We start from the raw sequence: 25,129 nt of genomic DNA, 5'->3' as shown, positions 1-25,129 counted from the left end.
ATTTTTTTTTTGTGATTGTAAACTGATCTCAAAAATCAGCTTACAAAAAAATTTGGTATTATTTCGGACCCTTAACAGATATGCCAAAATGAATTTAGAATCGAAAATTAATATATTTATCTTTTTTAGGCAGTTTGTATATTAGAAAGCATAACCATGGTTAGAATATATTTTCCAATCCCCATGGCTAAGAGCCCTGTTAATCGTTATAACTTGGCCAATTGTAAATGCTCAACCACCATGTGCCACAACATCGTCACCATCATTATAATTTTATTTTCATTTAATATCGATTGCAGACAGATGCTTTAAAAAAAATTTAATGCTCAAAACAAAAGACTTAAGAAACAAACATTGAGCTTAACGAAATAATCCCATTATAGTGGTAGCACCGGCTGACAAACGCTCACTTACTATTGTATTGTGAAAGAAACATTTAATCCATCTATCCATCCATCCACCATAAAGCTCTCTTCAAAGCGCTAATAATAGCAATTTCTTTCGTTAAATACAATTTAAGCAAAAATTTATCATTAAATTGTGCTTCAGTTCTGTTGTGTAAAAATTGTGTTGATATCTTAAAATGTTGGTAACCACTACTTGGTAGCTAACCCAGTATTTCAGAGAATTAAATGCTGCTGCCAACAGATGTTTTAATATGGCAATTGCAACAATCGAATAGCATTAAGTGCTTGAACGTTTCTGTTACCTTAAACATATTTATTTGCCACATTTACGTTTGAAATTTTTGCTAACAGCAATATTGTTTTTTTTTTCTTATGATTTCAGCTTCTTTAACATCTTCCTTGGGTTTCATTGAAGGTAAGCTAAATGTATTGCGTTTACATTCATCTATTTAACTGATATATCGCCTTTTTATTTCAATTGAAACACATTTGTACTTTAAGATATATCAACACTTCGAGGTGATTCGGTTGTTAAATCTATGGTTTTCCATAGAGGAAATTGAAATAATAATAATAAAGTATACAACCATGAAGATTTCAAATTAATTTAAATGTTACAAATAAAAAAAAACTTGGGGAGTTTTTGGATCACATCTAAAGGCTGTTTTAATGGTTTAAGGCGATTTCTTTGAAATTAGTTTAAATTTTATTTTAAGGAATTTATTTAGCATGCTTGCCTTGGGAGGGTTCGTAAACACCTAAAATTTTTAAACAGTAATTGAACACTACAGTAACGCTTACATTATTTCTGTAATTTATAGTCCTTACATTTTTTCTATAAAATGTGTCTAATATGGTGTGGAGAAGCAGACTTTTACAAAAAACTATTCCTTTGCTAGATTCAATTAATTTTAAATAGAAATTGCTTCATTCACAAAAATAACTATACCCTTGTTCGCAAAACATAACATTTTCATCAATTTAATGTATAAAGGAAAAGTCTACAAACTCTTTTTATCAATAAATTAATTTAATTGGAAACATTTTGGCAAGAGATGGAAAAGTTCAAAATTTTTCGTTTTGCGAACTAGAAGAGAACAGAATATCAATCAGAAGAAGACGAGATAGACATATAGTGTCTTTGGGAAAAATTCTCAATGGCGGTCCCTGAGCACGGTTGCCACAGTTGCTAGAATTCTACCAAAAATGGTAGTTTTTTTTTACTGTTTGGAAAATTAATAGAACTCTTGAGGATTTGGTAAATTTTGCAAAACATTCATCTCCAACTAAGAGGTAATTCAAATTCTATATAAATAAAATTCTGAACAAATTTCCTACATAAATATATTTTTGACAAAATGTTCTATAGAAATAAAATTCTAACAGAATTTCCAGTGAAAAAATTCTGTAGAAATAAAATTTTTCCCAAATTTTCTGTGGAAATTAAATTTTGCCCAAATTTTCTGTAGAAGTAAATTATGACAAAATTTTCTATAAAAATGAAACTTTGCCCAAATTTTCTATCGCAATAAAATTTTGACAAAATTTTTTTTTACAGAAAGAAAATTTTGACACAATCTTTTATAGAAATAAAACTTTGATAAAATTTTTTGCAGAAATCAAATTTTGAGAAAATATTCTCTAGAAATCTAATTTCGACAAAATTTTCTATGGCAATCAAATTTTGACAAAATTTTCTATAGAAATAAAATTTTGACAAAATTTTTTTATAGAAATAAAATTTTGGCAAAATTGTTTATAGAAATAAAATTTTGACAAAATTTTCTATAGAATCAAAATTTTGATAACATTTTTTATAGAAAGAAAATGTTGACCAGATTCTCTATAGAAGTAAAATTTGGAAAATTTTTGACAACATTTTCTCTAAAAATCAAATTTTGACAAAATTTTCTATAGAAATCAAATTTTGACAAAGTTTTCTATAGAAATAAAATTTTGACAAAATTATCTATAGAAATCAATTTTTGACAAAATTATCTATAGAAATAAAATTTTGATAAAATTTTTTATAGAAATAAAATTTTGACAAAATTTTTTATAGAAATAAAAATTTGAACAAAAACATCTATAAAAATAAAATTTTGACAAAATTTTCTAAAAAAAAAAATTTTGACAAAATTTTCTATAGAACCAAAATTTTGATACAATTTTCTATAGAAAGAAAATTTTGACCAGATTTTCTCTAAAGATCTAATATTGACAAAATTTTCTATAGAAATAAAATTTTGACAAAGTTTTCTATAGAAATCAAATTTTGACAAAATTTTTTCTAAAAATCAAATTTTGACAAAATTTTCTATAGAAATAAAATTTTGACAAAATTTTTTATAGAAATAAAATTTTGACAAAATTTTTTATAGAAATAAAATTTTGACAAAATTTTTTGAAGGAAGAAAATGTTGACCAGATTCTCTATAGAAGTAAAATTTGGAAAATTTTTGACAACATTTTCTCTAAAAATCAAATTTTGACAAATTTTTCTATAGAAATCAAATTTTGACAATATTATCTATAGAAATCAATTTTTGACAAAATTTTCTATAGAAATAAAATTTTGACAAACTTTTTTATAGAAATAAAATTTAAAAAAAAAAATCTATAAAAATAAAATTTTGACAAAATTTTCTAAACAAATAAATTTTTGACAAAATTTTCTATAGAACCAAATTTTGATAAAATTTGATATAGAAAGAAAATTTTGACCAGATTCTCTATAGAAGTAAAATTTGGAAAATTTTGACAACATTTTCTCTACAAATCTAATTTTGACAAAATTTTCCATAGAAATAAAATTTCGACAAAATTTTTTATAGAAATCAAATTTTGACAAAATTTTGTCTAAAAATCAAATTTTGACAAAATTTTCTATATAAATCAATTTTTGACAAAATTTTCTATAGAAATAAAATTTTGACAAAATTTTTTATAGAAATAAAATTTTGAAAAAAAAATTCTATAGAAATAACATTTTAACAAAATTTTCTATATGAATAAATTTTTTACAAAATTTTCTATAGAACCATAATTTTAATAACATTTTCTATAGAAAGAAAATATGTACCAGATTTTCTATAGTAGTAAAATATTGACCAGATTTTCTATAGAAGTAAAATTTTGACATTTTCTCTAAAAATCAAATTTTGACAAAATTTTCTACAGAAATCAAATTTTGACAAAATTTTCTATAGAAATCAAATTTTGACAAAATATTCTCTAGAAATCTAACTTCGACAAAATTTTCTATGGAAATCAAATTTTGACTAAATTTTCTATAGAAATAAAATTTTGACAAAATTTTTTATAGAAATAAAATTTTTGCAAAATTGTTTATAGAAATAAAATTTTGACAAAATTTCCTATAGAATCAAAATTTTGATAACATTTTTTATAGAAAGAAAATGTTGACCAGATTCTCTATAGAAGTAAAATTTGGAAAATTTTTGACAACATTTTCTCTAAAAATCAAATTTTGACAAATTTTTCTATAGAAATCAAATTTTGACAACATTTTCTCTAAAAATCAAATTTTGACAAAATTTTCTATGAAAATAAATTTTTGACAAAATTTTCTATAGAAATCAATTTTTGACAAAATCTTCTATAGAAATAAAATTTTGACCATAATTTTCTATAGAAATTAATTTTTGACAACATTTTCTATAGAAATAAAATTTTGACAAAATTTTCTATAAAAATCAAATTTCGACAAAATTTTCTATAGAAATAAAATTTTGACAAAATTTTTTATAAAAATAAAATTTTGAAGAAAAAAATCTATAGAAATAAAATGTTGACAAAATTTTCTATAGAAATAAATTTTTTACAAAATTTTCTATTGAACCAAAATTTTGATAAAATTTTCTATAGAAAAAAATTTTGGCCAGATTCTCTATAGAAATAAAATTTGGAAAATTTTGACAAAATTTTCTAAAGAAATCAATTTTTGACAAAATTTTCTATAGAAATCAAATTTTGATAAAATTTTCTATTGAAATCAAATTTCGACAAAATTTTCTATAGAAATCAAATTTTGACAAAATTTTCTATAGAAGTCAAATTTTGACAAAATTTTCTATAAAAATCAAATTTTTATAGAAATAAAATTTTGACAAAATTTTTTATAGAAATGACAATTATAATCGTTAAAACATTTAAAATTCAACACGTTTACAATTCAAGGGGCACTCATATACCCCAAAATTCTCGCTAATAGGAGATGATCCCTTCCTCCATTCGAAGAAAAAGCAATTTTTTCATACTAACCACTAAAATTTGATCAAAAACTGCAAAATACGAGTAAAAATTTTTTAAAATTTGGTAGATTGTTGTTAAAGAAAATCAACTTTTGGTATGAGTGTTTCTGTCCTATCCATTTGTCCCTATCCTATCCATGTCCGTCTGTCTGTGATCACATTTTTATAATCAAAGTTTAGATCTCAGTTTGTGTCCATTAGACTTGAAACTTGGCACAAGTATATATATTGAGTCGGAATAGAACCCTATTGAAATCGGTTCATATTTAAATATAGCTTTCATATATATCTCCCGCCCGATATGCTTTTAAATGGCCCAGAAGGTTAGGTATAGGTATAGTCGCAGCTCGATAGTACAAGTACTATTGATAGTATCGTGAAGTGAGCTAAATTTGATTGTAATCGATTCAGATATAGCCCCCATATATATCTTTCAACCAATTTATATTCATATGACGACGGAGGCCAAAGTTTACTCCGAAAATTTTGAAATTTTTCACAGAGTGTATATTAAGTAGAATTTCGTAATTTGCCCATATATATGGTTTTTCCGATTTGGGCAAATATGGCCACTATACCCACAGTTCCTTGTAAAAACGGCACTGCTAAGTCGAAAACTTGTAAAAATTACTCAAATTTTGCTATACCTCTAATACATATCTATCGAGTAATAAATGCATTTTTACGAAATTACATACAAATGACTTTAGAGCAAATTGTCAACCAAACAAATTCAAAGGATTCGAGATAGTATCGAAAATGTAGATCTATAAAGTGAAGCGGATTTTCCTTTTCCTTTTTATTTAAATAACAAGTGTTTGAAAGTTGGTCAAACCCCTCCCCATTAAACATGTTCTCTCAATTAATCTGCAAAAAAAATTTAACTGCCTGATGTAACTCACGTTTTTCAACTTTTTTATTTATCGAATCACCTAATTCTGTCATGTCTACTTTATATTTACTCTCCATCTTAATGTGTAATTAACACATAGGCAAGTTTTGTGCATAATCTTTCATTACAATTTTTGAAATCACTTTCGAAAAGTTTCCTCCCGTGTAGCAAGTGTACTGGTTTCTCTAACACTCACTATTATGCAGGATAATAAGGCTATCATGCCATATAAACTGGTCATTAAACTGCTTAAATTATCTGCTTATTTATTACATTCATCCTCCTCATGTGCAAACGATTGCAATCATCAACCCGGTCACCCCCATTGTCATAAATTGATTTAGATTACAGATGAAAACACCGCCACAAATTTTGAAATTGTTAAAATCTAGTTCAACAGCTGTGTTAGGTTAGGTTAGGTTTTGTGGCAGCCCGATGTATCAGGCTCACTTAGACTATTCAGTCCATTGTGATACCACAGTGGTGAACTTCTCTCTTATCACTGAGTGCTGCCCGATTCCATGTTAAGCTCAATGACAAGGGACCTCCTTTTTATAGCCGAGTCCGAACGGCGTTCCACATTCCAGTGAAACCACTTAGAGAAGCTTTGAAACCCTCAGAAATGTCACCAGCATTACTGAGGTGGGATAATCCACCGCTGAAAAACTTTTTGGTGTTCAGTCGTAGCAGGAATCGAACCCACGACCTTGTGTATGCAAGGCGGGCATGCTAACCATTGCACCACGGTGGCTCCCAACAGCTGTGTTAACATGAGCTCTCTAATTAAATGCGATGTTGATTTAAAAATTGAAAATAAATTAAATTGACCAATTATTGCAAATAACCGTTATTATGAAAAACTACATAAATCAATTGCACAATATATGATGTACACTGTCCATTTCGTTGATATCACATTTCTTTGACCCATTATTCTTCGTGACATCAGTTGAAGTTGGTATGTGAAAATTAAATCGTATGTAAATGGATGTTATATAGGTAATTGCTCAGTTATCTGCCTTAAAAACTATTTATTGGACTTTGGATTATTTATTTCATATGATATTATTGTATTCCAGAATATTGTAAAATTTTGAATTAAAGTTCCAAATATTGAGGATTTTCGATAGTCAGTAAATACATTTTTTAAATGAACAAATATTAAATTGTGAAATAAATAACAAGAACGCAAATAAAAAATGCGGGAATTTGTCAAATCTTTGAACATTTATTCCGAAAACATTAGAACAGAACGATCAATCGAAGTTTTGTCCATTCCCTACAATTTCCCATCTTTCTGGAAAAATCTTTTCACACGGTTTGCAAGAAATGCTTTATTACTTTATTTCAGTATTTGGAATATTAAATATTATGATCCCTCCTATTAGCGACAATTTTTGGGTCTATGGACCTTAATAGTATGACCTTACATTAAAATTTAAATTCTTACAAATGTTGAAAATTTTGTGAAATTGTTTTTTTTTTTTTTACTATAGAAAATTTTGTCAAAATTTTATTTCTATAGAAAAATTCGTAAAATTGTTATTCCTATAAAAAAATTGTCAAAATTTCATTCCTATAGAATATTTTGTCAAAATTTTATTTCTATAGAAATTTTTGTCTAAATTTTATTTCTATAGAAAATTTTGTCAAAATTTTATTTCTATAGAAAAATTCGTAAAATTTTTATTCCTATAAAAATTTTGTCAAAATTTCATTCCTATAGAATATTTTGTCAAAATTTTTTTTCTATAGAAAATTTTGTCAAAATTTTATTTCTATAACAAATTTTGTAAAAATTTTATTCTAAAATGTTATTTCTATAGAAATTTTTTCCAAAATTCTATTTCTATAGGAAATTTTGTCAAAATTTTATTCCTATAAAAAATGTTGTCAAAATTTTATTTCTATAGAAAATTTTGTCAAAATTTTATTTCTATAGAAAATTTTCTTCTATAGAAAATTCTGTCAAAATTTTATTTCTATGGAAAATTTTGTCAAAATTTTATTTCTATACAAAATTTTGTCAAAATTTTATTTCTGTAGAAAATTTTGTCAAAATTTTATTTCCATAGAAAAATTTGTCACAATTGTATTTCTATAGAGAATTTTGTCAAACATTTTTTCAATAGAAAATTTTGTCATAATTTCATTTCTATAGAAAATTTCGTCAACATTTTATTTCTGTAGATATTTGTGGTCAAAATTTTATTTCTATAGAATATTTTGTCTACACTTTATTTTGATATAGAAAATTTTGTCAAAATTTTATTCCAACATTTTATTTCTATGGAAAATTTTTTTCTGTATAATTTTTTGTCTAAATTTTATTTATATAGAAAATGTTGTCATCATTTTATTTCTATAGAAAATTTTGTCAAAATTTTATTTGTATGGAAGATTTTGCCAAAATTTTATTTTTATAGAAAGTTTTGTCAAATTTTTTGTTTTTTTAGAAAATTTTGTCAAATTTTCATTTCTATAGAAAATTTTATTTCTATAGAAAATTTTGTCGAAATTTTATTTCTATAGAAAATATTGCCAAAAATTTATTTCTATAGGAAACTTTGGCAAAATTTTATTTCTGTAGAAATCTTTGGTCACAATTTTATTTCTATAGAATATTTTGTCTACACTTTATTTTGATATAGAAAATTTTGTCAAAATTTTATTCCAACATTTTATTTCTATGGAAAATTTTTGTCTGTATAATTTTTTGTCTAAATTTTATTTATATAGAAAATTTTTTCATCATTTTATTTCTATAGAAAATTTTGTCAAAATTTTTTTTGTATGGAAGATTTTGCCAAAATTTTATTTTTATAGAAAGTTTTGTCAAATTTTTTTGTTTTTTTAGAAAATTTTGTCAAAATTTTATTTCTATAGAAAATTTTGTCGAAATTTTATTTCTATAGAAAATATTGCCAAAAATTTATTTCTATAGAAAATTTTGTTAAAATTTTATTTTAATAGAAAATTTTGTCAAAATTTTATTTCTATAGAAAATTTTGTCAAAATTTGAGTTCTGTAGAAAATTTTGTGTAAGTTTTATTTCTATAGAAAATTTTGTCAAAATTGTATTTCTATAGAAAAATTTGTCAAAATTGTATTTCTATAGAAAATTTTGTCAAAATTTCATTTCTATAGAAAAATTTGTCAAAATTTTATTTCTATAGAAAATTTTGTTAAAATTTCATTTCTATAGAAAATTTTGTCAAAATTTTATTTCTGTGGAAATTTTTGGTCAACATTTTATTTCTATAGAATATTTTGTCTGCACTTTATTTTGATATAGAAAATTTTGTCAAAATTTTATTTTTATAGAAAATTTTGTCAAATCGTATTTCTGTAGAAATTTTTGTCTAAGTTTTATTTCTATATAAAATTTTGTCAAAATTTCATTTTTATAGAAAATTTTGTCAACATTTTATTTCTATAGAAAATTTTGTGAAAATTGTATATCTGTAGAAATTTTTGGTCAAAATTTTATTCCTATAGAAAATTTTTTCAAAATTTTATTTCTACAGAAAATGTAAGTACCTCATAGTTGGATGGGAATATTTTACAGAATCTACCAAAACATCAAGAATTCTACCAATCTACATTTTTTGGTAGATTTCTGCCAACCAATTCAAAATTTCATTTGTTCAAAATTTTTATTTCTATAGAAAACTTTGTCAAAATCTTATTCTAAAATTTTATTTCTATAGAAAATTTTGTCAAAATTTCATTTCTATAGAAAATTTTGTCAAAATTTTATTTCTATAGAAAAATTTGTGAAAATTTTATTTCTGTAGAAATTTTTGGTCAAAATTTCATTCATATAGAAAATTTTTTAAAATTTTATTTCTATAGAAAATGTAAGTACCTCATAGTTGGATGGGAATATTTTGCAGAATCTACCAAACATCAAGAATTCTACCAATCTACCAAGCAGTCAAAATCTACAATTTTTGGTAGAATTCTACCAACCACTTCAAAATTTCATTTTTTAAAAAATTTTATTTCTTCAGAAAACTTTGTCAGAATCTTATTCCAAAATTTTATTTCTATAGAAAATTTTGTCAAAATTTCATTTCTATAGAAAATTTTTTCAAAATTTTATTTCTATACAAACTTTTGTGAAAATTTTATTTCTGTTGAAATTTTTGGTCAAAATTTCATTCATATAGAATTTTTTTTTCAAAATTTTATTTCTATAGAAAATGTAAGTACTTCATAGTTGGAGGGGATTATTTTGCAGAATCTACCAAAACATCAAGAATTCTACCACGAATATTTCTATAGAAAATTGTGTCAAAATTTCATTTCTATAGAACATTTTTTCAAAATTTTATTTCTATAGAAAATGTAAGAACCTCAATATTTTGCAGAATCTACCAAAACATCAAGAATTCTACCAATCTACCAAGCAGTCAAAAATCTACAATTTTTGGTAGAATTCTGCAAACAAATTCAAAATTTAATTTTTTCAACAATTAAATTTCTATAGAAAACTTTGTCAGAATCTTATTCCTAAATTTTATTTCTGTAGAAATTTTTGTCAAAATTTTATTTCTATAGAAACTTTTGTGAAAATTTTATTTCTGTTGAAATTTTTGGTCAAAATTTTATTTCTGTTGAAATTTTTGGTCAAAATTTTATTTCTATGGAAATTTTTTTCAAAATTTTATTTCTATAGGCAATGTAAGTACTTCATAGTGGAATATTTTGCAGAATCTACCAAAACATCAAGAATTCTACCAATCTAACAAGCAGTCAAAAATCTATAATTTTTGGTAGAATTCTACCACTTCAAAATTTCATTTCCTCAAAAACGTTATTTCTATTGAAAATTTTGTCAAAATTTTATTTCTATAGAAAATTTTGTCAAAATTTTATTTCTATAGAAAATTTTGTCAAAATTTTATTTCTATAGAATATTTTACGAGTATTTCTATAGAAAATTTTGTCCAAATCTTATTTCTATTGAAAATTTTGTCAAAATTTGATTTATAAGGATGTTATTTCTATAGAAAATGTTTCAATTTTTTTTTGTGTAGAATTCTACCAACTGTGGCATCCGCGGTAGCCATACCATTTTTTCGCTTGGGATTATCGTAATGGAAAACACCATTTCATCACCAATAACGATGTCTCGCAAACAGTTTGTTTTCTTTGGAACAGCTGTTGGCTAGTGAAAATTCATCTCGGCTTCAATTCATATGTATCCAATGTCCTTGCTTTGAGCCATTTCGATGGCTTGGCGTGCAACTTTAAACAATTTAGCAAGTTCTTCTTGTCATTAATATGAGTTCTCATTGTGTAATGCCTCGAAATCTGCATCTTCAAATTTCTTCGCCTGGACGTTCTTTCCCTTCCACATCAAATCCACCACTTCTAAAACGCACATACCACCTCTAGCACGTTGAAACCGAAGGAGCACACTTCGGATAGGCATCGAAGAGGCTTCAATACTTTTTGATTAGTACCAATACCTACTAATAACATTGGGCATTTTGTGACCTCACGGTCAATAAATAGGAGCGCAGAATAATCATCGGCCCACACCATTACTGTCGGCGGCATTTGAGTTTTAGTGTCCATCGAAAGTTTAAAATTTATATTTCATGTTTTGTACCCACTGTATGATTTTTTAATGAAAAGTAATGTGTTACCGCCATCATTATTAGCTAATAATTTTGCAATAAATGTTTCTGCATAATATCGAATTGCATATTTATTATAATATAATCTAAATTTTGGGAATTTAATATAACTTCATATCTTGTATAAAATAATGTAGTTTATATAAACAAACAAACAGACCTGTTTTCAATTTTGGCGCTTTCCAACAATAATCCCGATTTCATTCATAAATAGTAAGGAATTTAGCGGTAAGATTTTGTTTGATATTCACACCAGACACTATTTCGTGTTCATAGTAAACCACAACAAAACACCAACATATTTAAAGTATTTTGTGGTATCAAACGAACCAGTTTTATTTTTTGTTTTGGGATTTTACTATAAATAAACTATATCACATAGAGAGGAGATATTGACTACTTAACTACTTTTGCTTAAAATAAACAAACATTATATATAAGAAACCTTTTTGTAGTTGCGAGGTAAACTGCCTTTTCATTTTTGGTTACAATTATTTTTTTTTTTTTGTTAATGCTCTCTGGCTATTTGATTCCATTTTTGTTTGGTTTTTCTAAGTCTCATGAACTTTTTAAATTTAAATGTCATTGGTGCACATTCAAAATTTGTTTGAAAACGACAATGCACTTACCAGAGGATGGTTATTGGAAGTGTATTTTGCCATCTCAACAAAGCAAAATCAAATGATTTGTAATGCAAGTCATAAACATCGAGAGTTTATAGCAGTCATCATTAGAAGCTGTGATATTTATGCCCAAATAGATATGAACCACATTGTTTTTTTCTATGGCATTAGACAATAGTCTATATTAAGGTTGCATGTATGCCCAAAACAAAAGACTTAAGTAACGAACTCTGGTTTTGCTTGAAAACAAGAAAGTAGGAATGTTCACACTTGATATTGATATTCTTGAATTCTCGCAGCAGCCTAAATAATAAAATTGTTTACATTAAAATCTATATTTCACATTAAACCATTCACCTGGTTTTTGGATCTTCTTGCTTCTACCTTACCACCCCTTACAATGATGACAAATCGTCTATATTTTATATTTCTTCTTTTTTTATTATTGAAATGTTCACTCACACAATGAATCTTTTTAGCATTTTAAAATGTAAGTACAAATCTCAATGGGAACGTTAAATACAGTAATTATTTCAAAAAAAATTAACCAAAGATTCTACGATTTGCGTTTTAAGACACACTTTGATACATTTTGGAACATTTCTAATAAGAACGATAAAATATTCTGGTGTATTAAGAATATGAAACCTGTATTATTTATTTACTTGGTTTTATCTTGCGTTTTCTTTGGTATGTATATTTCTCTCAGCTTATCTAAGTCAATAAATATCGTAAATAATTGTAGGCCAACAACAACGGCTTGTTTTTTTTTACCACATTGTCATTCTAGAGTCTAGTGACCGCTGTTTCAGAAGTTCTATAAAGTCTAAATGTGATAATTAAATCATTCTTTATAAATATTTTTTTTAATAAATTGAATAACCATATGGATCTTAAATAATAATACAAAATATCTCAGGTGAGTATCAAATATCTTCCAGCTGTACTAAATGGCGGGAAGAAATATTTGTTTGTTTCTACAGATATAAGTTTTCAATCTTAATAGCCACAGTAAAATTAACAAAATTAACAAAATTAACAATCTTATGTACCCTCCACCATGGATTGTATAGAAACTGTCATTCACAATCGAAGTAATTGGGTTGCGGTAACACTTGCTTATGACAAGGTATCTTAAAACTTCTTAACACCGTCTTCTCAATTGTAAGTTAGTCCATACGGGGTATTAAACAAAAAAAGGCCGATTAAATACGTATTTAATTCAGTTTGACAAAATTTTTAATAGAAATAAAATTTTGATAAAACTTTCTATAGCAATAAAATTTTGACAAATTTTTCTATAGAAATAAAATTTTGACAAAATTTTCTACAGAAATAAAATCTTGACAAAATTTTGTAGAGTAATAAAATGTTGACAAAATTTTGTATAGTAATAAAATTTTGACAAAATTTTCTATAGAAATAAAATGTTGACAAAATTTTGTATAGTAATAAAATTTTGACAAAATTTTGTATAGTAATAAAATTTGTACAAAATTTTCTATAATAATAAAATGTTGACAAAATTTTCTATAATAATAAAATTTTGACAAAATTTTCTATAGAAATAAAATTTTGGTAGATTATTTTTGGGGATCGGCTATATATAACTATAGACCCATACGGACCAATCAACCGGATCGGATGAATTTTGCTCCTCCAAGAGCTCCAGAGGGGATCGGTTTATATTGGGGGCTATATATAATTATGGTCCGATATGGACCAATTTTTGCATGGTTGTTAGAGACCATATACTAACACCACGTACCAAATTTCAACCGGATCGGATGAAGTTTGCTCCTCTAAGAGGCTCCGGAGGTCAAATCTGGGGATCGGTTTATACGGGGGATATATATAATTATGGATCGATATGGACCAATTTTTGCATGGTTGTTAGAGAACATATACATACACCACGTACCAAATTTCAACCGGATCGGGTGAATTTTGCTCTTCCAAGGGGCTCCGGAGGTCAAATCTGGGGATCGGTTTATATGGGGGCTATATATAATTATGGACCGATATGGACCAATTTGTGCATGGTTGTTAGAGACCATATACTAACACCACGTACCAAATTTCAACCGGATCGGTTGAATTTTGCTCTTCCAAGGGGCTCCGGAGGTCAAATCTGGGGATCGGTTTATATGGGCGCTATATATAATTATGAAACGATATGGACCAATGTTTGCATGGTTGTTAGAGACCATATACTAACACCATGTGCCAAATTTCAGCCGGATCGGATGAAATTTGCTTCTCTTAGAGGCTCCGCAAGCCAAATCTGGGGATCGGTTTATATGGGGGCTATATATAATTATGGACCGATGTGGACCAATTTTTGCAAGGCTATTAGAGACTATATACTAACATATATGCACCAATTTTTGCATGGTTGTTAGAGACCATATACTAACACCACGTACCAAATTTCAGCCGGATCTGATGAAATTTGCTTCTCTTAGAGGCTCCGCAAGCCAAATCTGAGCGTCGGTTGATATGGGGGCTATACGTAAAAGTGATCCGGTATGACCCATTTTCAATACCATCCGACCTACATCAATAACAACTACTTGTGTTAAGTTTCACGTCGATAGCTTGTTTCGTTTGGAAGTTAGCGTGATTTCAACAGACGGACGGACATGCTTAGATCGACTCAGAATTTCACCACGACATCAAATATATATACTTTATGGGGTCTATGAGCAGAATTTCGATATGTTACAAACGGAATGACAATATACCCCCCATCCTATGTTGGAGGGTATAAAAACTCCCATATGTTTCAGATAAGACTGTCTCTATTGTACTACTGTGCGCAAAAAAGAATACGATTTTTATACCCTGCGCCACACTTTGGAACAGGGTATTATATATTAGTGCATATGTTTGTAACACACAGAAGGAGACGAGATAGACACATGGTGTCTTTGGCAATAATGCTCAGGGTGGGTCCCTGAGTCGATATAACCATGTTCGTCTGTCTGTGAACACATTTTTGTGATCAAAGTCTAGGTCGCAATTTAAGTCCAATCGCCTTCAAATTTGGCACATGTTCCTAATTTGGGTCAGAATAGAACCCTATTGATTTTGGAAGAAATCGGTTCAGATTGAGATATAGCTCCCATATATATCTTTCGCCCGATATGCACTAATATGGGCCCAGCAGCCAGAGTTTTACACCGATTGGCTTGAAATTTCGTACAAACATAACACTTAGTCGTATAGTCAAGTGTGCAAAATTTGATTGAAATCGGTTCAGATTTAGATATAGCTCCCATATATATCTTTCGCCCGATATGGACTTATATGGCCCCAGAAGCCAGATTTTTGGCCGAATTTGGTTGAAATTTTGCACTAGGAGTACAATTAGTAGTATAGTCAAGTGTGCAAAATTTGGTTGAAATCGATTCAGATTTAGATATAGCTCCCATATATATCTTTCGCCCGATATGCACTTATATAGACCCAGTTTTGGCCCAATTTGGTTGAAATTTTGCACTAGGAGTACAATTAGTAATATAATCATGTGTGCCAAATTTGATTGAAATCGGTTCAGATTTAGATATATCTCCCATGTATATGTTTTTCTGATTTCGACAAAATACCTACATTTTCCTTGTTAAATCGCCAATGCTTAGTCGAAAAGTCGTAAAAATGAGTCTAATTTTCCTAAACTTCTAATAAATCATAAATAAACTTTTGCTAAGTTTCCTTAAAATTGCTTCAGATTTAAATGTTTCCCATATTTTTTTTTACTAAAATTGTATTCCACCCCAGTGCATTAGCCAACTTAAATTTTGAGTCTATAGATTTTGTAAAAGTCTATCAAATTCTGTCCAAATCGAGTAATATTTAAATGTATGTATTTGGGACAAACCTTTATATATAGCACCCAACACATTTGACGGATATGATATGGTATCGAAAATTTAGATCTACAAAGTGGTGCAGGGTATAATATAGTCGGCCCCGCCCGACTTTAGACTTTCCTTACTTGTTTTTTTTGAAATTTGCCACGAAAATCAATTCATTGTAATTTTTACAGCACTATGACTGTCAGTGAGATATGTTCTAAATGTTAAGAGTACAACAAATGCAATCGGCATTTATTTATAAACATTATATGCTTGCACTTAAGAATATTTATAGTAATTTTGATCTGCCAAAAAATTAGCCTACCAGAAATATTGATTTTAGACCCCAAAAAATATATACAGATTGACTCAGAATCACCTCCTCAGTCGATCTAGCCTTTGGCGTCTGTCCGTCCGTTCATCCATGTATTGGGTTTTCGCAGGATTCCGGCATATATTAACAGATTTTTATGCAATTTGGTACAGAGTGTTTTTTTGGCACAAGGACGAACTCTACTGAATTTGGGAAAAAAAATCGGATCAAATTTAGATATAGCTCCCATATATAGGTATCGCCCTTATCTACATTAAAAATACAACATTAAATCATAAATAATTTTAATTTATATTATTTTAAATCAAGAAATAAACAAATCTCATATTACATACTTTTTATTTGTTATGTAGTGTATTTTAAAATGCTTATTATTTATTAATAAACAGCCATAAAATATGGCTTACCGTTTTTGGCAAACATTTTATCATATTTTATAGAAACAAAGAAACCATGTTACCGTTGTTTCAGAAGTTATGTGATGTCTAAATGCAATAAAACATTTATTGTTAAAAATATTTAATTGACTTATGTGTGACAATTCATTATTTTATTTCCACAGAAACAAAACTATAGAAACCAAAATAAAAACTGGAAATACCATATGGACTTCATGTCACAAAAACCTGCCGTCTGACTTGGCAATTGTTATGGTGATATGAAATATCATCCAACTGTTAAAAAATGACTGAATAAAGATCTAAGATAAACAAATAATTATGAAATATTGCAAGCATTCAAATTCGAAATTTGTATACAATTAAAGAATATTTTGATTACAATTCAATTATCTCAATTGTTTTATGAATAATTTTTAGTTAATTCGAATTTAAAAAAAAAAATTAAATAGAATAAAAAAGACAGAAAGAAAAATTATTTAAATATGGTGTTTATGAAAAAGTAATGGAAATTTTTTAATTATATATTTTCCTTTCATTTGAAATTTTGCTAAAAGTTCATTTCTATAGAAAATTTTCATAAAATTTAATTTCTATAGAAAATTTTGTCAAATTTTCATTTTTGTAGAAATTTCTTTGAAATTTTCATTTTTATAGGAAATTGTTTGAAAGTTTCATTTCTATAGGAAGATTTGCCAAAATTGCATTTCTATTAAATAATAAATAAATTTTATTTCTATAGAAAATTTTTTAAAAATTTTATTTCTATAAAAAATTTTCTAAAAATTTTATTTCTGTGGGAAATTTTGTCAAAATTTTATTTTCTGGACATTTCTACAAAAAATTTTCTAAAATTTCATTTCTATAGGAAATTTTCTGAAAATTTCATTTCTATAGGCAACAATTTTATTTCTATTGAAAATTTTCTAAAATTTCTATAGGAAATTTTCTGAAAATGTTATTCCTATAGGATTTTTTCTGAAAATTTCATTTCTATAGGATATTTTCTGAAATTTTCAATTTTTATAGAAAATTTTCTCAAAATTTCATTTCTATAGGATGTTTTCTAAAAATTTCATTTCTATAGGAAATTTATTGAAAGTTTTTAAAAATTTAATTTTTATAGTAAATTTTCAAATCTGAAGGAAATTTTCTAAAACTTTCATTACTATAGGAAGGTTTTTTAAAATTTCATTTCTATAAGAAATTTTGGCAAAATTTTCATTTCTATAGAAAATTTTGTCAAAATTTTATTTCTATAGAAAATTTTCTAAAAATTTTATTTCTACAGAAAATTTTCTAAAAATTTTATTCCTGTGGGAAATGCTGCCAAATTTTATTTCTATAAGTAAGATTTTGAAAATATCAGTTTTGTAGGAAATTTTGTCTACATTTCATTGCTATAGGATTATTATTTTTGTTAATTTCAAAGTTCAAATTTAATTTTTATAGGAAATTTTGTCAAAATTTAATTTTTATAGGAAATGTTGTAAAAATTTAAGTTTTATAGAAAATTTTCCCAAAATTTAATTTCTATTGAAAATTTTGTCAAATTTTCATTTCTGTAGAAGTTTTTAGCAAATTTTCATTTTTATAGGAAATTTTTGAAAGTTTCATTCTATAGGAAATTTTGTCAAAATGTTATTTCTATTGAAAATTTTGCCAATATCTAATTTCTATAGAAAATTTTCTAAAAATTTTATTTCTATAGAAAATTTTCTAAAAAGTTAATTTCTGTGGGAAATGACAAAATTTTATTGTCTGGAAATTTCTACAGGAAATTTCCTAAAAGTTTCATTTATATAGGCAAAAATTTTATTTCTATAGAAAATTTCATTTTTATAGGAAATTTTCTGAAAATTTTATATCTATAGGATTTTTTCTGAAAATTTCATTTCTATAGGATATTTTATGAAAATTTCAATTTTTATAGAAAATTTTCTCAAAATTTCATTTCTATAGGAAATTTTCTAAAAATTTCATTTCTATAGGAAATTTAAATCCGTAAATTTTCAAATCCGTAGGAAATTTTCCAAAACTTTCATTATTATAGGAAGGTTTTTTTAAATTTCATTTCTACGGGAAATTTTGTGAAAATTTTATTTCTATAGAAAATTTTGTCAAAATTTCATTTCGATAGGAAATTTTGTCAAAATTTCATTTCTATATGAAATTTTGTCAAAATTGTTGTTGTTGTTTTTTTTTCAAAATTTTGTCAAAATTTTATTTCTATAAGTAAGATTTTGAAAATATCAGTTTTGTAGGAAATTTGTCTACATTTCATTACTATATGATTATTTCTCAAAAATTTCATTTCTTTAGAAATTTTTTTTTTCAAAACTTCATTTTTATAGGAATTTTTTGTCAATTTCAAATTTTTGAAAATTTAATTTTTATGGGCAATTTTGTCAAAATTTCATTTTTATGGGAAATTTTGTCAAAATTTCATTTTTATAGGAAATGTTGTAAAAATTTCATTTCTATATTTTTTTTTTAATTTCATTTCTATAGGAAATTTTCTAAAAATTTAATTTCTATAGAAAATTTGCTTAAAATTTTATTTCTATAGGAAATTTTCTAAAATTTATTTCTTATAAAAATTTTATTTTTATAGAAAAAATTTTGTCTGAAAATTTTATTTCTATAGGAAAGTTTTTGAAAGCATCATTTCTATATAACATTTTTTGAAAATTTAATTCTATTGTAAAAATTATTTCTATAGGAAATTTCGCAAAATTTCAGTTCTATAGGAAATTTCGCAAAATTTCATATCTAGGTACATTTTTATAGGAAAGACAGGTTGAATAACTTCAATAACCAAACATTTTCATGTAGATATTCATTCGCAACGAGTTCTCCAAGATGGATATCATTATTACGAACACGTTATACTATACCCTCCATGAGCAATTGATCACGCAATTATTACGCACTTCTCTGTTTACGTTTTTACCCTAGCAAGTTACTTTACTTTAAATCCTCAAATGGTTGCCAATTTGGCCAAACAATTTTCGAATGCAAAATAAAAGGAACCAATAAACCAAACAAAACCACCTTGTTAATGGCTTGCCAAAAAACCCAAAGAGCACGATTGTATACATGGTATATTGGCATTGATTGTAATAGGAAAAAACGGGCCCAAGAAACAGAGATATGGATATTGGTTTGTTTCCGAGACCAAAGGAAATGCAAACCTTATGAATGAATTGAAAAGCCGGTAAAATAAAACAACAAAAAATCAACCATCTCAACCAAAGCAAGTAAAACAAACATAGAAGATGTGTGGGGATCATGATCGAATTGTTGTGAGTTATTTCTTATGAGCCTTACATCACGGAATATGAATATAAAAATATCTATCATCTATAATATTTTAATTATACTCTCTGAAAACTGGTATGTTAGTACTGAAAATATTATGATACAGCATATTTCATCGGGCGAGCTATCAGCGTTACCAATTAAAAATTTATTGATCCAATTAAAAATTTAATTGATTCAAGACAAATCTATGATTGGTTTTCGCATTGATTAAACAATTATTATTAATAATTTTCAATTAACAAAATTGAGGTTTTCATAGGAAAAATATTGGTAATGTTTTCTGGGTATGGTTTTTATCAAGTTTATTTTTTCTAGAGAAATTTTGTTTTAAATATCTTCTCTATCGATAACAACCAATCCACATTCCTTATGAGAATTTCTAAAATTCAGGTCATAATGAAGGGTACATTACCTACGGCTACAACTATCACATTAACCACTCTTGCTGTCAGCTCCTCTAATACCACCCCTGGTGGTGCGCTTTAGCCATTGTCTAATCGTGATCATGTGTTGTACAGACAAAACACATTTATGTGCCAAGCACATAACAAGGAGTACACTTTGCAGGTGATACATGCTATTGGAATAAACTATGGAATCCAACATAATAATCTGGTTACATTGTGTACTTTGATGTAAACGTATGAATATTTGTATTTCTTTGATTATTTACTCACTTCCTATTTTCACTTTTAACCTGCCAAAGACCCAATTAACTTTAGTGGTTTATATTTTGTTTTTTTTTTTTCTGAAAAATTTTGTTTTTATACTTTTTCCAGTGTTATTGGTGAAAAATAAATTCATTGTGTTTTTCCAAACAGTGGCAGTGACAATAAAATTGATAAGAAACCAATTTCTTGTAAGCCAATATGCCAAAGACTTAAAACACCACCACCGTAATAACCTCAAACTCTGATTATTATACCATTCAATAGTGGTTATGTGAACTGGTTTATTTATTTTTGTTTTTGTTGTTTCATTTTTTTTTTTTTTTTGTATGTTAAAGTTTAAATTGGAGGCCAAGTAATTTGTCTTCATTTTATGTACTTCAAGGAGTTTTGGTGCAGTAATAATTGAACTGAATTCAATTAAATTTCTCTCAATTAATGCGGGTACTAAGTTCGAATTTAGCCGCTAAAATCGAAAATAAATGTGTAACGCCAGTATAAAATTATACGTTTTCGTCACAAATTTTATTGTAACATAATTTTTACAAGAAATTTTCTGAAAATTTCATTTCGATAGAAAATTTTATAAAAATTTCATTTCTATAGAAAATTTGGTGAAAATTTCGTTTTCATAGAAAATTTTGGCAAAATTTAATTTTCATAGAAAATTTATTTCTAAAAAATTGTTCATCATAATTTCATTTATATAAAATTTTTGGTTATAAATGTTTCGCTGGAAAATTGTAAAAATTTACTTTCCATATAAAATTTTGTCAACATTTTATTTCTATAGGAAATATTGTCAAAATTTCAGTTTCATAGGAAAATTTGTCAAGATTTCATTTCTATAAAATTTTTGTAAAAATGTCATTTCTATAAATTTTTTTGTATCAAAATTTCATTTATATAAAATTTTTGGTTACAAATCTTTTTTTGTAAAATTTTATCAAAATTTCATGTATATCAAAATATTGTAAAAAATTATTTTCTATAGAAAATTTTGTCAAAATTTTATTTCTAAAGAAATATTGTCAAAATTTCATTTTCATACGAAATTTTGGCAAAATTTCATTTTCATAGGAAAATTTGTCAAGATTTCATTTATATAAAGTTTTTGTAAAAATTTCACTTATAAAAAAAATTTGTAAAACATTCATTTCTATAATTTTTTTTTATCAAAATTTCATTTATATAAAATATTTGCTTACAAATGTTTCTCTGGAAAATTTTATCAAAATTTAATTTATAAAAATTTGTAAAAATTTAATTTCTATAGAAAATTGTGTAAAAATTTTATTTCTATAGGCAATTTTGTCAAAATTTTATTTTCATACGAAATTTTGTCAAAATTTCATTTTCATAGGAAAATTTTTCAAGATTTCACTTCTATAAAATTTTTGTCAAGATTTCTATTAAATTTTTCCAAAAATTTCATTTATATAAAATTTTTGGTTACAAATGTTTTTCTGGAAAATTTTATCAAAATTTCATTTATATCAAAATATTGTAAAACTTTAATTTCTATAGACAATTTTGTCAAAACTTCATTTCTATAGGAAATTTTACCAAAATTTCATTTTCATGTGAAATTTTGGCAAAATTTCATTTTCATAGTAAAATTTGTCAAGATTTCATTTCTATACAATTTTTGTCAAAATTTCATTTTCATAGTAAAATTTGTCAATATTTCATTTCTATACAATTTTTGTCAAAATTTCATTTCTATAGAAAATTTGGCAAAAATTTAATTTCTATAGAAAATTTGATGAAAATTTCATTTCTATTGTCAAATTTTTCATTTTCCATTCAAATTTCGCAAAATTTCATTTTCATAGAAATGAAATCTATCATTTCTTTAAATTTTTTGTCAAAATTTCATTTCTATAAAATTTTTGTAAAAATATCATATCTATAAAAAAATTTCATTTCTAAAATTGTCAAAATGTAATTTCTATTATTTTTTTTTTTAATTTCATTTCTATAAAATTTTTGTAAAAATTTAATTTCTATAAAATTTTTGTCAAAATTTCATTTCTATAATTTTTTTTAATTTCATTTCTATAAAATTTTGTCAAAATTTCCTTTCTATAAAATTTTTGTAAACATTTCATTTCTATAATATTTTGTAAAAATTCCATTTCTATAAAATTTTTGTAAAAATTTAATTTCTATAAAATTTTTGTCAAATTTCATTTATATAAAAATTTTGTCAAAATTTAATTTCTATAGAAAGTTTTGTCAAATTTTCATTTCTATAAAAAATTTGGTAAAATTTTCATAGGAAAATTTGGCAAAATTTAATTTTCGTAGGAAAATTTGTCAAGATTTCATTTCTATACAATTTTTGTCAAAACTTCATTTCTATAAAATTTTTGTAAAAATCTAATTTCTATGAAATTTTTGTAAAAATTTAATTTCTATAAAATTTTTGTAAAAATTTCATTTCTATAAAATTTTTATCAAAATTTCATTTCTATAAAATTTTTATCAAAATTTCATTTCTATAAATTCTTTTATCAAAATTTGATTTATATAAAAATTTTGGTTACAAATGTTTCTCTGGAAAACTTTATCAACATTTCATTTATATAAAAATTTTAATTTCTATAGAAAATTTTGTCAAAATTTAATTTCTATAGAAAATTTTGTCAAAATTTAATTTCTATAGAAAATTTTGTCAAAATTTCATTTCCATAGGAAATTTCTATAGGAAGTTTTCTTAAAATTTCACTTCTATATGAAATTTTCTCAAAATTTTATGTCTTTAAAAAAAATTGTCATTCCTATAGAAATTGTTGGTAAAAATTCATTTCTATAGGAAACTTTGTCACAATTTCATTTCTATAGGAAATATTTCTACAGAAAATATAGATATTCATTTGCAATGAGTTATCCAAGATGGATACCATTATAACGGACACGCTATACTCTCTATGAGCAACAAATTAAAAAGTTGATATTCATAAAAACGAATTATAAAAGGAAAGTAACCGTGAAAAAATAATTACTTTCAATTAATAATGCAATCTTAATGCCACCATTGAAATTTAATTAAATTTAAATTAATATACATTGAAATAAAATTGAATCGAATGAAATTAAGCACTACGGAGTTAGAATTTATGATTATTACGTATTAAAATATTTTACCATTTGGTGTTAGAAAGGTGACATTATAAGGCATTTCACAAAAAATAAACTAGCAGTCGTTGAAAAAACTGTTCATGTGTGGAAATATTAAAGAAGATCACTACATTTTGATTTTTTTTTTTAGGTGATTAATGCCATTCAAGCCACCAAGGATGTTTGTAAAGTTTTGGAAGACTTCCAGTCTGAAAAATTGTCTCTGATGAAAAATTGGCAAAAAGTAGAAAGATAATCAAAATTTTACAAATCTGGTTTAATAAAATTCATTATAAATATAAAAATAAAATGAGTGGATATTTGATTAGAAATTGCAAAAAATAATTCTCATGATAAATAAAATATATAATTTGTATATCTTTTTCTCATTTTAGGTAATTAACTTTTCTAGCATCCTAACGTAAGTTGAAATGAAATGTGAAAAATCGTATATCATTTAAGACAGAATACTAACCCATTACACAAAAATGATAATTCTTTTTTAACACGTAAATTGATGTAACGTAATTAAAAATACAAAATTTTGAAATTTTAAATTATTTTTTTTTTAAATGCTTTCAAATTTAATATAAAAACTAAATTAATTTGTATTAAGGGCATTTTGGAGCACATGACAAGTTTACAAAAAACAAAAGTGAACCCTTCAAGAAGGAAAATGTGGATTGATTTTACAAAATTTTTACTAAATTGTGTTACAAACGGCGATATCACAAAGATAAGTAAATATTTTTCATAAATTCAAGAAATCTTATAGGGGATTGAAAAGTTCTTAGTTTGAAGGAAAAAATTGCTGTTGTAAAATTTACAAATTTTAAAAAAATTTAAACTATTTTATGAAAAATACGAATTTAGTAAATCTTTACTCTTTATTTGTGCATAATGTTGCTTATTTCATTTAACTAATTTACACAAAAAAAAATATTAAAGTGAAGGAAACATTCTTATAAGGGAGAAAATTGAACTAAATCATAACAATTTATACTCGTAAAATAGAATAATATTGGCTCTAGTGTTCTGGTTAAAATTATTAAATTTGTTATTAAATTATTAAAGTCAAGGAAACTTTCTTATATTGAGGAAATGTTAACTAAAACATAACAATTTTCATTAACAAAAATGGAGTTAAATTGGCTTTAGTACCCTGGAGTTGAGTATGGCAACCTAATCTAAATTAAATTAATGAAGTCGGAAATTCCTTTTTTATATATATTATGAGTTATATGGGAAAAACAAATCAGCAATTGTTAGGTCCATTACTATATTCGGTCCTTTGAAAGGTATTCATTCATTGGGACTAGCAGAAAAAAAATAATCACAAAATATGACGTAAAACATTTGGCTAAAAATCGAGTATAAAGAATGCATTTTATTATTATTATTATTTTTCTTATCATAATCATTCATTGAATTTCCTAATAAATTTTTATTTACTCGTATATTAATTGTATTGGCAGACCTATAGTGAATGTTATAATTTCATATTTTTCTGGATGTGCTCTAATTAAAAACCAGAATTTTTACAAATATATTTCAAAAAATTTTGCTATGGAAAAAAAATTA

At 25.3% G+C, this 25,129-nt stretch overlaps 1 protein-coding gene across 2 annotated transcripts in view; it reads left to right on the top strand.

The window, feature by feature from the left end:
- Gld (Glucose dehydrogenase) overlaps window positions 1-25,129 on the top strand; it is a 114,136-nt gene that overhangs the window by 48,888 nt on the left and 40,119 nt on the right. For both annotated transcript variants that reach the window (XM_075289858.1, XM_075289859.1), the window contains exon 2: window positions 790-822. The gene's annotated coding sequence lies outside the window, so the exon portion shown is untranslated. The remainder of the gene's footprint in view (window positions 1-789; window positions 823-25,129) is intronic.

This window comes from Haematobia irritans, chromosome 1 (genome assembly GCF_050003625.1).
Source record: "Haematobia irritans isolate KBUSLIRL chromosome 1, ASM5000362v1, whole genome shotgun sequence".
Lineage (NCBI taxonomy): Eukaryota > Metazoa > Arthropoda > Insecta > Diptera > Muscidae > Haematobia > Haematobia irritans.
The sequence above is the reverse complement of the archived record's forward strand: the minus strand, read 5'-3'. Positions and strand labels throughout refer to the sequence as shown.